Consider the following 14343-nt stretch of genomic DNA (forward strand, 5'->3'; position numbering starts at 1 on the left):
AGCACAGAACCTTTCATAGGGCTCGATCCCAGGACCCTGAGGTCATGACCGAGCCTAAATCAAGAGTTGATGTCCAATACACCAAGCCACCCATGTCTCAACAGCTCAAACACTGTTTATTTGTAGACATAAAACATGACCAGACGTAGACCAGCCGATGAAATCCTCGGAAGGATGGAATTATGGGTGAGTCCAGCTTTCTTTACAAGTTCCTTGTGCTTTATGATCAAAAAAGAAATGGGATTTTGTTTTAATTTTGACCCTTTTTTAATGACCTAAGCGCTTCCTTAACCAACACCGACCTCAGAGATAGTGGGTGAATGAAAGCAGTCACGGGAACCTGAATCCTGGGAAGTTACTTAGTTTTATTTCCTCAACTGTAAGATACAGATAATGCTACCCCCTAAGAATGTGGAGAAATAAATAATATAGTTAACGTATTCAAAGTATCATAGAGCAATGTAACTGTAAAGGTTTTCTGCTAGAGATACATGTTCTCCTTAGTTTATGAACTCAGCCAATGAGGTTTTCTCCAAAGGCCTTTTTTGGGGGTGGGGGGCAGGAGAGGGGAGGATGGTGAGCAGACTTAATGTGCTCATTCTAAATTTTATCTGAATTAATAAATACCAAAGAATGGCTGGGGGAAAACTTGAGAAAATGAACAATGAGGGTTTCTGGCTCTCAGAAGATGAAAACACTAGGAAGTATCAGTGAGCAACTGTTATCATACGGTATGACAGCAGAACAGATAAATTAATACAACAAAATACAATCCAAAAATGGACTCAAGTGTCCCTGGATGGAGAGCATATAATACATCGCAGCGTTTCCAAATCAACAGAGGGAAACGGACCCATCACTGTGTGGTACAAGAACTCCCGGCTCCCCATTTGAAGATAAGTTGTAAGAGCTGGATTCCTGTCTCAGTCCTAACATCAAAATAAATCCCAGTGTGATCAAATATTTAATAGTAAATACTAGAAGATAACACAAGAAGGTAGAAGTAAATCTAGAAGCCACAAAGGAAAAAAGTATTAAATCACAAAAAAATTAAAATATGTCCATATGCCAAAACATCTCAAAATTAAAATACAAAGTGGGGGAGATTCCTGCTACACCTGCTCCATACAGGACAAAGAAGTCAACTTTCCCACACGCAAAGATATTAAATTGAGGAGCTGCAAGTCTTCTTATGCCCTGATGGGGAGCCTGGAAACTGTCAACCCTTTCTGAAAGAGAATCTGGCACTTGCCATTAATTTTTTAAACCTGCACGTTCTTTGACTCGGTAATTCCAGTTGGAAGACTTTACACCACAAAAAACATTCACAGGAGTATGCAAAGACAGCTACAAGGATACTCACTGTAGCATTACCATAATGGCATAAATATTCATCAGTGGGGACATATTTTTACAAATTATAATGCATTTATAACTGCACAAAAACAATCTATTTCAAAACTGATGACATAATCTGTATCAAAAACAAAGTTAAGAAAGCTTGAGAATAGCAATATGCAGTATGATCCCACTTCTAAATCATCAGGACGCAAACTTTTTTAAAAACTAGAAAAAATATATACCAGGCCTTTCCTAGTGTTTACCTCTGAGTAATGAGCTTAGGAGCTTATATGGACTCTCCTTCTCCTTTTTAGAAATTTACAAACTGTTTTACCACAAGCATTTATTTTTCACACAAACATTTTTAATTAAGAAATTGAGGGGCGCCTGGGTGGCTCAGTGGGTTAAAGCCTCTGCCTTTGGCTCAGGTCATGATCCCAGGGTCTTGGGATCAAGCCCCGCATCGGGCTCTCTGCTCAGCAGGGATCCTGCTTCCTCCTCTCTCTCTGCCTGCCTCTCTGCCTACTTGTGATCTCTCTGTCAAATAAATAAATAAGATCTTTAAAAAAAAAGAAAGAAATTGAAAAACACATAGCATGAAACAGCAGACAAATACTTCCATGGGACAGAACAGAGCACCCAGAAACAAAACCACACAGAGTCAACTGACGTGTGACAAAGAAGGAGAGGCAGTTCAATGGAGAAAGGATGACAAATGATGGTGCTGGAACAGCTAGACTGCACAGGAAAAAAGAATCTAGATGCAGACCTTAAACTCGCCACAAAAATTAACTCAAAATGAGTCACAGACCTAAATGCAAAATGCAAAACTGTAAAACTCCTAGAGCAAAACACAGCAGAAAATCTAGACGACCTTGTGTATGGCAATCACTTTTCAGATACTATATCAAAAGTACCATCCATGAATGAAACAACTGATAAGCTGAACTTCATTAAAATTAAAAACTTCTGGGGGCAACTGGGTGGCTCAGTTGGTTAAGCACCTGCCTTCAGCTCAGGTCATGATCCCAGGGTCCTGGGAATGAATCCCACATCAGGCTCCCTGCTCAGCAGGAAGCCTGCCCCTCTCTTTCCCTCTGCCTCTCCCCCATCACTCCTGCTCTGTCTCTCAAAAAATTAAAATCTTAAATTAAAAAAAAAAACTGCTTGGCAAGAGACACTGTCAATAGAATGAGAAGACAAGCCACAGGCTCAGAGAAAATACTTGCAAGAGACACATCTTATAAAGGACCGTTCTGCAAAACATACAAGAACTCTCAAACTCAAGCACAAGAAAATGAATCACCCAATTCAAAGAAGGGCCAAAATTCTGAATGTACGCTTCACAAAAGATATACAGACAGCACATAAGCATAAGAAAAGATGTCCCACATCACGTCACTAGGGAACTGCGCGTGAAAACGAGAGAGCACCACACACCTACTGGAATGGAGGCAATCCCAGACACAGCCGACACAAATGCTGGTGGGGACGCGGAGGCACAGGAATCCCCGTTCCCTGCTGGCGGGAAGGCAAAATGGCGCAGCCACTCTGACACTCAAACGATCCAGCCATCACGCTCCCTGGCGGCACGCATCCACACAGAAATCCGCACCGCAGCAGCCTTACTCACGATCGCCAGGACTTGGAAGCAGCCATGACGTCCTTCGGCAGGTGAAGGGAAAAACTGGTACATCCATCCGTATGATGGAGTATGAGTGCGGAGAAGCCACAGAAAAGACATGGAGGAACCTGAAATACATATCGCTAAGTGGAAAAAACAGCCAGGATTCCACTGACCGGACATTCCGGAAAAGGCCTAACTATGGAAACAGTGAAAAGATCAGCGGTTGCCAAGAACTGGGTGGGGCGGGGGGAGATGAACAGGTGGGACTCAGGGCAGCGAACCTTCTGTATGACACTGTAACAGTCAAGGAACACACGTCATTGTACAACATCCAAACTCCCAGGACGTCCAGCTCCGAGAGTGAACCCTAATGCAAACGACGGACTCTGGGCGATAACGAAACGCCGTGTGCAGGCTTACCACCACGTGTGCCACAGGACACGAGAGGCCGATGGTGGGGAGTCAGCTGGGGGAGGGTATAAGGAAACTGTACTTTCTGTTCAATTTCGCTGTGAATCTGAAACTTCTCTGAAGGGCACCTGGCTGGCTCAGTCAATAGAGCACGTGACTCTTGATCTCAGGTCGTAGGTTCAAGCCCCACATCGGGTGTAGAGTGTACTTGAAAATAAAATCTTTAAAAAAAAAAAAGTACTTTTTTTTTTAAGATTTTATTTACCTATTTGACAGACAGAGATCACAAGTAGGCAGAGAGAGGGGAGGAAGCAGGCTCCCCGCTGAGCAGAGAGCCTGATGCGGGGCTCGATCCCAGGACCCTGAGATCATGACCCGAACCGAAGGCAGAGGCCCAACCCACTGAGCCACCCAGGCGCCCCCAAAAAAAAGTACTTTTAAAAAAATCAAGAAATAAAACTTCTCTAAAAATTCTCTAAAAAACAGTCTATTCTTTTATTGTATCTGTATCCCCAGTGACTAGTATACAGTAAATGCTCAAAAATTTTTAAAAATTACACAGCATGGTAGAAGTCATATAGCTTCTCAATAAATCACAGATTTATGATGGGAGCGAGCTCTGTAAGTATCTGAGGGCCTTCTGTGTGGAAGAGAAGACGGCCTAATTCTGATTTGTTCAAAAGGCCAGAACCAAGGTGTCTAAACTGTAAGGAATGTATGTATCTGGGCCCCCCAAAATTAAGACTTTTCTAATACAGTTACCACAGAAAAATGGAGGTGTTCCAGGAAGACTAAATTTTCATCTATTAGGAACAAATGCAAAGAAAACTTTTGCAACAGAGCTGGATCTAAACCGTTGCTGTCCCTTCTGACACGGTCTACAGAAGCTCACCAGGGCCACAATAAAATGGAAGAATGCAGTCGCAGACAAACTCTGCTCTGGGGTAGATAAGGAAGTCGGGGACGTTAGATCTAGATGGGGTGGGAGGCCACAGAAGTCGGCTCTTTGTAGACATAAATGTAGCAGGAGCTTAGGAAAAGCAGATGTCAGTTGAGGATTAAGTGGTCAGTATCTATCTGTCTCAATTTTTAAGTCTTAACCAATGGGATGGTCCCCCACATCATGGCTTACTTCCCGCACCCCATCAGACTTTCCGTAGTAAGGACCCAATCACGTCCCGTACGTGTTACTATACCAGCCCTTCTCAACAAGGGTTCCGTGACAGAAGGAAGCACCCAGGCCCACGGTCCCCAAAGTGCACAAATAATTAACTTCTCTCCTCGCATCGAGAATAGTACTGGCGATATCGGCTTTGGGGTAACTGGGAAAACCACCTGTTCTGTGGTTAAGATGCAGAATCCAGGTGAGTAAGAAGGAGCTGACTGACTTGGCTCCAATAGAGGTCTCAGAACTGCACCCTCCGGGAGGGCAGATAACCCTCTACCTTGTTCACAGGTGACAGACCGCGTACGCGGCAAAAATGAGGAAAGAACGGAGGCTACGTACACGTGTAGTCGGCTTCTCGTCTGCCTCAGAGACTTCTCTGCCTTTCTCTCTCCCTGCTGCCTGCTGCCTGCAGGATGAGAGCCGCCTCTGCTCATGACACCCGGGTTCCTGCCCCACCTAACCTGCTCTCGGTTCCTCAGACAGCGAGTCCTACCTATTTTCTCCTTGAAACCCTCGGGCTCCTGTCTTCTACTGGCAGTGCCGCCAGTACCTACAACTAACCTCCTCTTTTTTAAGATTTGTTTATTTATTTGAGAGAGCACCCACACGTGAGCAGGGGGAGGGGCAGAGGGAGAAAGGCAAGCAGACACCCCGAGGCTGAGCGCAAAGCCTCAGCAGGGGCTCAACTCCAGGACCCTGAGATCAGGACCTGAGCTGACATGAGAACAGACTCTTAACTGGATGAGCCACCCAGGCGCCCCCCCCCCTTAATTTTTATTTTTAAAACACACGATGTTACAACTCTTTGAGCCTTCTCCAGCGACTGCCCCGACTGCCGTGCATCACCACAATTTTAAACATCAGTCTATCGTGCTGCCTCTACAGCATCTCCTTCGCTGAACTCTTCCCAGGGTTCCAGACAGCCATCAAGTGAGCAGTCACCTGACTGCTCTGCAAGCATTTACTACTGCTGACCGTCACCCTCCAACACTGACTCTGCATCACAGCGACCTGCCCCCTAACTCTGCTCCTAATTTACGATTCACTACTAACCAGTAGTGAATCCTCCTGCGCACCCAACCCGTCCGTTCCACCTGCGGTCCTCCATACAGCCTGTCCTGTTGTTGTAGTCTCCCAGGCAGAGGGGCCATCCCGTGACAGGCGCACACAACAATCACGGCTCACCGGGAGGACTCCCGGGCATCTGACGACCAACGGTGCATCCGCACCCCGCCTTCTTCCCAAAGCTCCAGGCCGCAAGTCCTGGCACCTCCTGGGTGTCTCCACACAACCGTCTGCCGAGCACTCCACATCAACACTCTAAAACCAAAGCTGCCGCGTTCTCCTGTTCTCCCCACCCTCCCACTGGACCCCCAGATCGGTGCTCGGCAGCTACGTTCGCAGAAGCCTCCTTCATTTCTCTCCCGCCTGCACCCCAGACCAAGTGTTCAGCAAGCTGCTGTTGGCCCACCATCGTATTTCTCCCATCGATCATTTCCTTTTCTCCATTCCCGGAGACGTAAGAGAACAGCCCGTCATCTCTCTCGGGTCACAGTAACAGCCTTGCCAATCTCCCTAACCACCCGCGATCTACCCTCTCTGTGTGACCAATCCACCTTCTGGGTAATTTCCAGAGTGGCCTCCTACAGCCCAGGTGGGGACACGCTATGACTCTATCAAAGCACACAGGCCCGGCCACACCACCTAGGCAAACCCCAACTCCTTCCCTCGAAGCAAAGCTGTCCACCGTTCAGGCTCAACCCCCTTTCTCAAGCCGGTCGCTTATCAAGACCCAGGCTGCCGCACCACCAGATTACACACTCACCTCACCTCACCCTGAACTTGCTCCAGCTGTACCCTGCTGGCTGCTCCTCTCCTCCACCATCTTTCTCCAAGACGCCATTTCCATCGGTCAGAAATTCTATACCACTCTGAAGGCTCTACTCAAATGCCACTTTCTCCAATATAACCTGGGGTGCAGTGAGGGTTGAATGGAGGGAAGGACCTATGTTGACTGAACTTCCTGAAAGATCTAAGATGCTCCCTACTTGTCGTCAAAGTGCTGTAAATGAAGAAAAGCTAGCACGTTATCTCAACAGCACACCGTCCTCTGACTTTCCTTCAACAAACTGCGACAGCTCACAGGAACCACAAACATGGTGCTGGGAACAGCACCACAGCCAGACAACAGGCCCTTCCTCACCGAGTCGCTCTGAGTTCACCACTCAACTTTACCTTCCATAACAAAAGGAGCGTTTCTATTTTGTTGTAATATCCACAACACAACGCCCACCATGCATGAGGCATATGCAGTAAATATTTATTTAAAGAATGAAAGTATTAAAGAAAAAGGAATGATAATGAGTAAGTTTTGTGTGTTTTGACTATAATCAAGTTACATCAATTCTATGATTCTGTTCAGGCCACATCAAACGAGGTCTCTAGGCAAAGTTCATTCTACACAAACAGAAGCAGTAACCAGAAGAGAAATGATAGCCCCACTCTCCTCCTCAATTCTACTCTTGTCCCTGCTACAATGCAAGTCACTTCCATGTCTTTAGTCCGTAGTTTCCTGATCTGTAAAATCAGGGAAGACAACTAGCCTTTAGGACTCCTTTCAGTAACACATCTCTGTACATACTACTCTATACAGGTAACACATGCCTAGAGACCATCAGGTGCCACCAGAAGTCATTAACAATGGACATCCATCTCGGAGACCATCAAAAGAATTAACATACCAAAAAGAATAAAATACCAAAAAGAATAAAATCTGTACCAAAAAGAATAAAATACCTAGGAATAAATTTAATGAAAGAGATGAAAGACCTCTATAAACTATAAAACTGTAAGACACTGATGAAAGAAACTGAAAACAACAAAAATGGAAAGACATTCCACACTCTTGGATTAGAAGACTTAATACTGTTAAAATGGCCATCCTGCCCGATACAACCTACAGATTCAACGCTATCCCTACAGAGTGCCAACAACATCTCTCACAGGACCAGAATACAACTGAAACCTGCATGGAACTGTATAAGACCCCAAACAGCCAAAGAAATCTTGAGAAAGAGGAACAAAGCTGGAGATCTCACAATTCCAAGTTTCAGGCTATAATAGAGAGCTGTAGTAATCAAAACAGTATGGTACTGGTATGAAAACAGACACACAGATCAATGGAACAAAATGCGGAGCCCAGAAATAGACCCACACTTTATAATCAATCTACCATAAAAGAGGCAAGAATATACAATGGGGAAAAGTCGGTCTCTTCAATAAACGGTGCTGGGAAAACCGGACAGGTCCATGCAAAAAATGAAACCAGACCACTTTATCATACCACACACAAAAATAGACTCAGACCGGATTAAAGACCTAAAAGTGAGGCCTGAAACAATGAAACTCCTGGGAGAACACATGCAGCAATTTCTCTGACATCAGCCATAGCTACATTCTTCTAGATATGTCTCCTCGGGCAACGGAAGCAAAAGCAAAAACTACTGGGATCACATCAAAATAAAAAGCCTTTACAGAGCAAAGGAAACATCAACAAAACTAAAAGGCTACCCAGTGAATGGGAGGAGACTTGCAAAAGATATATTCAATAAGACTACTACCTAAAATACATAAAGAACTTCTACAACTCAACACCAAAAGAACCAGTAATTCCATGAAAAAAAGGGCAGAAGATCTGAATAGTCGTTTCTCCAAAGAAGACATCCAGATGGCCAAGAGACACATGGAAAGTTGCCCAAGACCATTCATCATCGGGAAACGCAAATCAAAACCACACTGAGATCCCACCTCACACCTGTCGGAAAGGCTTGAGTCAAAAAGACAGGAAACAAATGTTGACAAGGATGGGAGGAAAAGGAGCCCTTGTGCGCTGTAGGCTGGGAACGCATAGTGGTGCAGACACCATGGAAAACAGTATGGAGGCTCCTCAAAAAATTAAAAATGGAGCTACCCTATGATCCAGCAGTTCCGCTACTGGGAACTTAAAGTAAGAGAACACACACACGGACCGAAAGACCACCCACTGCCACGTTCCCTGCAGCGTCGTCTTACAATAGCCAGATACGGAAGCCACCCAGGCGCCCACCGACGGATGAATGGGTAAAGATGCGGTGTATGCACCATGGAATTTTACTCAGCTGCAAAAGACAGTGGGATCTTTGCCATTTGTGATGATCTGCATGGACCTAACGAGTATTATGCTAAGTAAAATAAGTCAGAGAAAGACAAATGCTGTATGATTTCACTTATATGTAAAACCCTAAAAAAGAAGTGAATAAACAAACAAAACGCAGAAACAAACCCATAAATGAGAACAGATGGTTCCCGGGGCGGGGGAAGGGGGCTGGCAGAATGCGTGGAGGGAAGGAGGCCCAGGCTTCCAGGGAGGAACCGGCACATCACTGGGATGGAAGGTCCCGCATGGAGAACACAGTCCATGACACTGCAGTAGTGCCGTGTGGTGACAGACGGTGCGCGCTGCGGCGAGCGGAGCAGAAGGCACGGACTTACCGAATCCCTGCACTGCACCCCTGATACTAACACTGTGTCCTAACTACACGTCAAGAAAAAGAAAGTGGTCAGAGACCCCTTCTGCGTGCCTGAAAGGCGATGCAAGTTTAAGCTGACACACCGGGGGACCGGGGGGAAAGGTGTTAAGGAAACTGAAACCGCCGGAGAAGAGAAATACAAAGAATATCTGGGAAGGACACATCCTCAAATTTCTTCAGGCTCACACAGAAGAGATGCCTTCGATCTGCTCTGCATGGTCCCAAAGAAGAGAACTAAACCCCGGGCAGAAGTTGCGGCGGGCAAGCCCCCGCTCGAGCAAAGCGCACACAGAATGCCGGAGCCAGTCGCAAGAGGAGGTGGTGGGTTCCCGCGCTCTTCAGAGGCCTTCCAACAGGAATCGGGCTACCACTCGGAAGAGATTCCGCTCACCTACCGAGAAAAATGAACAAAGACACCTTCCTTCCTAGGGCTTCCTCTTCTGATTGGTAGTGGCAGCTTCCTCTGGTATCCAACAGAGGAAATGATCCTGGACCTCGAGGCACCCCTCAGTTCCCATTAGCGCGCCCCAGGCCCATGCCCTCATTAGCGCAAGATTCTCGAAAGGAGGACCGTATCTCTCTCTGTCATTTCCATCTCCCACCCCCCATACCACCTGCCACAACTGTGTCGTACAAAACATCTGCTACACACTCCTCTCAAGACTAAACTCGATTTAAGGATTATACAAGAAAAGCACCTCAGATTTCATGGCATAAAGAGCTCCTGTATGCACTGGTCACGGGATTTCAGGAACCCGAGCCCTTAAGAGTCAAAGGCTGTTCTGTCTGCAGGGAGCCGGGTAACCCGTACAGATTACAGGCGATCACACAATCCGGGCTACCATGGGTCGGGGTACCAGAGCAGTAAGGCTGCAGGGTGAGCTCACGGCTTCGCTTTCCAGATCAGGCATCTCTGCGAGTTTAGTACTTGGGAGATCTCTCAAGTTCTGTTAAATGAACCAAGTACACGAATTATTGAGTAACGGTGTTAAAACAATTGGCTATCCAATTTGAAAAAAAAATAAAATCAGATCCCTATGTCGTGTCAAAAATAAATTCCAGATGCAGGTGCCTTCTCCCAGCAAGCCAGAAAGTAGCCTCCCCGAAGGCCAAGAAAGTCTGATCTCAGAACTGGGAGGGGCCTCTTGAAGACTGATTTCTTCCCTGGGCTCTCCACCTCGGCCCTACAGAGAGCGGCTGTCCAGCATACTTGCTATTCCTGTGTTCTTTTTCTCTGAGGGAATCTCCTGTTTAGCTAACGCTTCTTTTTTTTTTTTAAGATTTTATTTATTTACTTGAGAGAGAGAGCGCGCAAGAGCAGGGAAGGGAAGGGGAGAAGCAGACTCCCCGATGAGCAAGGAGCCCGATGTCAATGTAGGACTCGATCCCAGGACCCTGAGATCATGACCTGAGCCAAAGGCAGAGGCTTAACCCACTGAGCAACCCAGACGCCCGCTAGAACTTCTTTATACTAAATTTGTTTAGTATAAACCCTATTAAAATTCAAAAATAAATAAAATCTAGATGATTTAAAGCACTAAATATAAAAGACAAAACCATAAAAGTGTTAGAAATGAGGGTTTTGGTTTTCTTTAATAAACACGGGAGTTAAGAGAGGTCTTCCTAAGCAAGAGCCGTAACCACAAAATTTTAAAAATGGTCAGATCTACAAAAAAATTCTGCACAACAGAGGGAAAACCAAGTATGTATAATCACTATTTAAAAGCCATCATGTCACCTACTTGCTTAAAACCCTCCAGTAGCTTCTGCTTCAGCCCCGAGGACGAAACCTACTCAGGCCAGCCCCTACTGGCCTCTCTGCAGCACTCTCGCCACCCTGCTTCTCCCAAAACAGGGACCCCTGTTCACCCTTGGGATCTCAGCTCTAGCATCACTGCCTTAGAAAACCTTATAGACTCCCTAACTGGGTCAAATCCCTAAATTATCGGCATTCATAGCACTGCGTACCTCTCACAGCTGCTCAAGCCAATAACTTATGAGCAATCTTCCCTCTTTGCCTCTCTTTCTCTCTCTCCCCCTCATTCTGTATCTAATCCAAATCCTGTTGGCCATACCCTCGAAATAATAACCTCCGTCAATACATCCAGTCCAAGCCTTACCATCTTCTTCCTAGACTCATGCCTCCCTGTCCTCTGTTGCCAATCTGGCAGCCAGAGTGATTTTTTAAAACATAAGTCCCGTCCCATCACTCTTCTACTCAAAACTCTCAATGGTTCCCCTTGTGAAAGCCAATCAGTGCTCCTAAGGCCCTACGAGATCTGCCCCCACGCCATGACCCCTCACCTCATGTCCTCCTGCTCTCCTCTACCTCCCCTCTCCCACCTCTCCACCAAGCCCCCCATAACTTCATTCTGGCCATACTGACCTCCATGCCCTTCCCCAAACATGCTAGACACACCATTCCTAAAAGCATGTGCAAACACGGACCCTGTCTGGAACACTTTTCCTCCAGACAGCCTCATAGCTGACCCTCTGTCGTCTTCTCAATAAGGCTGACCAGCCCACACACCTTCCTTTTACCCTGCTCGCTTCTTCCTTTTTTCCACAGCGTTTGTCACCTGACAGTTCATATCAGTTGCTGATGTTTGTAGTTTAGTATGTTTCTCCCGCACTGTGGCTGGGCTGTTTACCATCTGTGTTGCTCACGGATGTATCCCAAGTACCTACAGCCGTGCCGGGCAAGTAGCTCGTCATCAGATTTCCTAGAACCTGGCACAGGGCTTGGCAAAGACTAGGTATACAAAATCTGCTCACTGAAGAACAGCATTTTTTCTATCAGGAGATACGAATTTAAAACAGCTGACATTATCCAGGGCTGGTAAAAGTGCAAAGGAAATCCGCCCTCTCATACGCTGCTGGAAGGTATGTAAATCGATACCTTTTTTGAGACGAAGCTAGCAATCACTATTAAAATTTAAACCACTCAGAGCTCATGTACTCTGTCCCTTAAATATAGGTACAAGGATATCTACGGCAGCACTGCTTATAAAGTAATGAAAAACTTGTCCAATAGTGAAAACGAACTGTCCATCAACAGAAAAGCAGGCAAACAAATCCTGTGCAGCACACGCAGCAAACAGAATGGAGCAGATCTCTAACGCTGGCCTCGAAGGTAGTGGGCGACCTGGTTAACAGAGCAGAGGGCCCGGACGTTCCGTAGGCTGCATCTGAACCGTGGCTCCCCCGCCTCCTGGCTACAGAACTCTACAGACACTTTTATTGTTTGTGCCTCAGTTTCCTCATCAGTAAAACGGGAACAGTATTACAGCAGCAAGAGCCTCACTGACCCCAAGATCTCCTGAGACAAGGCATGCAGAGCTGACTGCACAGGACACGACCAGGGGACCACTCGCAAGTGTGTCATTACGGCCGGCGTGCGCTGGGTGAAACAGACAAGCTGCAGACCTATCTGCGAAGAGTACGTCCCCTTCACTAGAGCACTCAGCATGTCTGTGTAGCTACAGGTAAAAGTGAAGGGCAGGAAACTCACTAGTCATGACCCCTGGGAGACGGGAGAAGACCTATTCTCTATACCCACACATTTTTAATGGGGGGACTTTCCAAGGCAGTGCTTCTACATGAAAAATGAAAGCAAATGCTTCTACGATATAGTTTAACTTGGATTTTAAAATGTTAAAATTTGAAAATCTTTATAAATAGTCTTAGAATTCTCAAGATGAAATGGAATCATCGGATGAAATTCCTCCGGCTATTCAAGTCACCTCGGTTCTAAATGAACACACTGAGATGCACCGGCAAACTAAAACAAAACAAAACCACTTTTCAATAAACTTACAAAACAAGAAATTAAAAATAAAGGCATTACATTTCATTCTATCAATTAACACACAAGTCAGTCCTTTCCTTAATCTGCCGAATCTCACTGAAAACAAAGGTATGTCCAAAAAGTTACACGACACCAACACAAGAGACCAGCCGCGTCTAAACTAAAACGAGGACGGCAGGATTCAAGTAGGAAACTGGACGGTTCTCTCGGACTGCCGGTGCGGCTCAGAAGAATCCCGCACGTAGTTTCAAGACTCGGCAGGGCAAGGACATCAGAGCGAGCCTCAAAGCTCAGGTGTTAAGAAGTGACCTACGCTGAGCTCGGCCGAAGAGAAAAATGACGTCCCCGAGACGGACTTCCAGACCGCGCTGACACAGGCGCTGTCCCTCAGCGCCGGGCGGCTCCGGCTGCCCATCCACCCCCACTGAGAGTAAACACCGCGGTCCACGCAAACCGAACCTCGCGGGCCGCCCAACGACTCGGAAAACCAGGAGTAAACCTGCACTAAGAATAGCGAAAGGACACCAGATTCCCACCCGCTCTCAAGTGCTTAGTCATCTCGGCGTGTGGACAGGGAGGACCGTGCCGCATCCCGGGAGAGCGGAGAGTCCTGCTGGGGCCGGGCAGCCCGGCCACCTGCGCGCGCGGACGCCTGTCTGCATCAGAGCATCCCTCCCGGGCCGACCGCAGCCCGAAGCCGCTCCAGGCGCCCGCCGACTGCAGCAACAAGAGGGGCCTATGGAAGCGCGGCGCGCTCCCCGGACAGCCGCTGCGAAGGCGAGGGGACACGACCTCGGCCTGGCCACGGCCCCGCGCACTCTCCCCGCTCCGGGAGGGGGGCCCCACCGTTCCGCGGGCGGCCGGCAGGCCCTAACCGAGAACCGCCTCGGGCCCCCCCAGAGGCCAAGTTTCCACCAAAGGCTGGAACTTCAGACGACCCCGGGCCCGGCCCCGCTCTCCAGGACGCGCCTGCCGTGCGCTCGGCCTCCCGGGCCACGGCCCGCTCCCGCCCGAGACCGCCGGGCGCCCAGGCCCGGGGCAGCCGCACCCCCCGGGCCTCTCGCACCTGACACCCCGCCCAGGCGCAAGCTCGCGGGCTCCCAGCAGGGCGCCAGCGAGCAACACCCGCAGCGACGCGCTGGGCCTCTCCAGTGTGGGCCCAGCCCGCGCCCCCCGAAGGCCAGGAAAGCCTCCGGCAGCCCCGCCGGCGACTCGGGCCGGGCTCGCGCTCCCCGCAGAAGGCGAGCGTACGAAGCCCCGCACGTCAGACGCCCTGTCCTTGCTGCCCCAGGCCCCGCGGCGACCGGGCGCGCGAGTCCACGCGGGCGGCAGTCCTCCCGGCACAGCAGCGGCAGGAGCCTCCCCTCGCGCGTGCCGAAGGTCAAGGAGGCGGCGTCTGCCCGGAGCTCGTCACCCGGCG

General features: G+C 48.2%; 1 protein-coding gene across 2 annotated transcripts in view; it reads right to left on the minus strand.

Moving 5' to 3' along the window:
* LOC111161108 (rabaptin, RAB GTPase binding effector protein 1) overlaps window positions 1–14343 on the minus strand; it is an 88822-nt gene that overhangs the window by 74002 nt on the left and 477 nt on the right. The window lies entirely within an intron of this gene.

Source organism: Enhydra lutris, unplaced genomic scaffold (assembly GCF_002288905.1).
Source record: "Enhydra lutris kenyoni isolate GAN:26980312 unplaced genomic scaffold, ASM228890v2 scaffoldscaffold82, whole genome shotgun sequence".
Classification (NCBI taxonomy): Eukaryota; Metazoa; Chordata; class Mammalia; order Carnivora; family Mustelidae; genus Enhydra; species Enhydra lutris.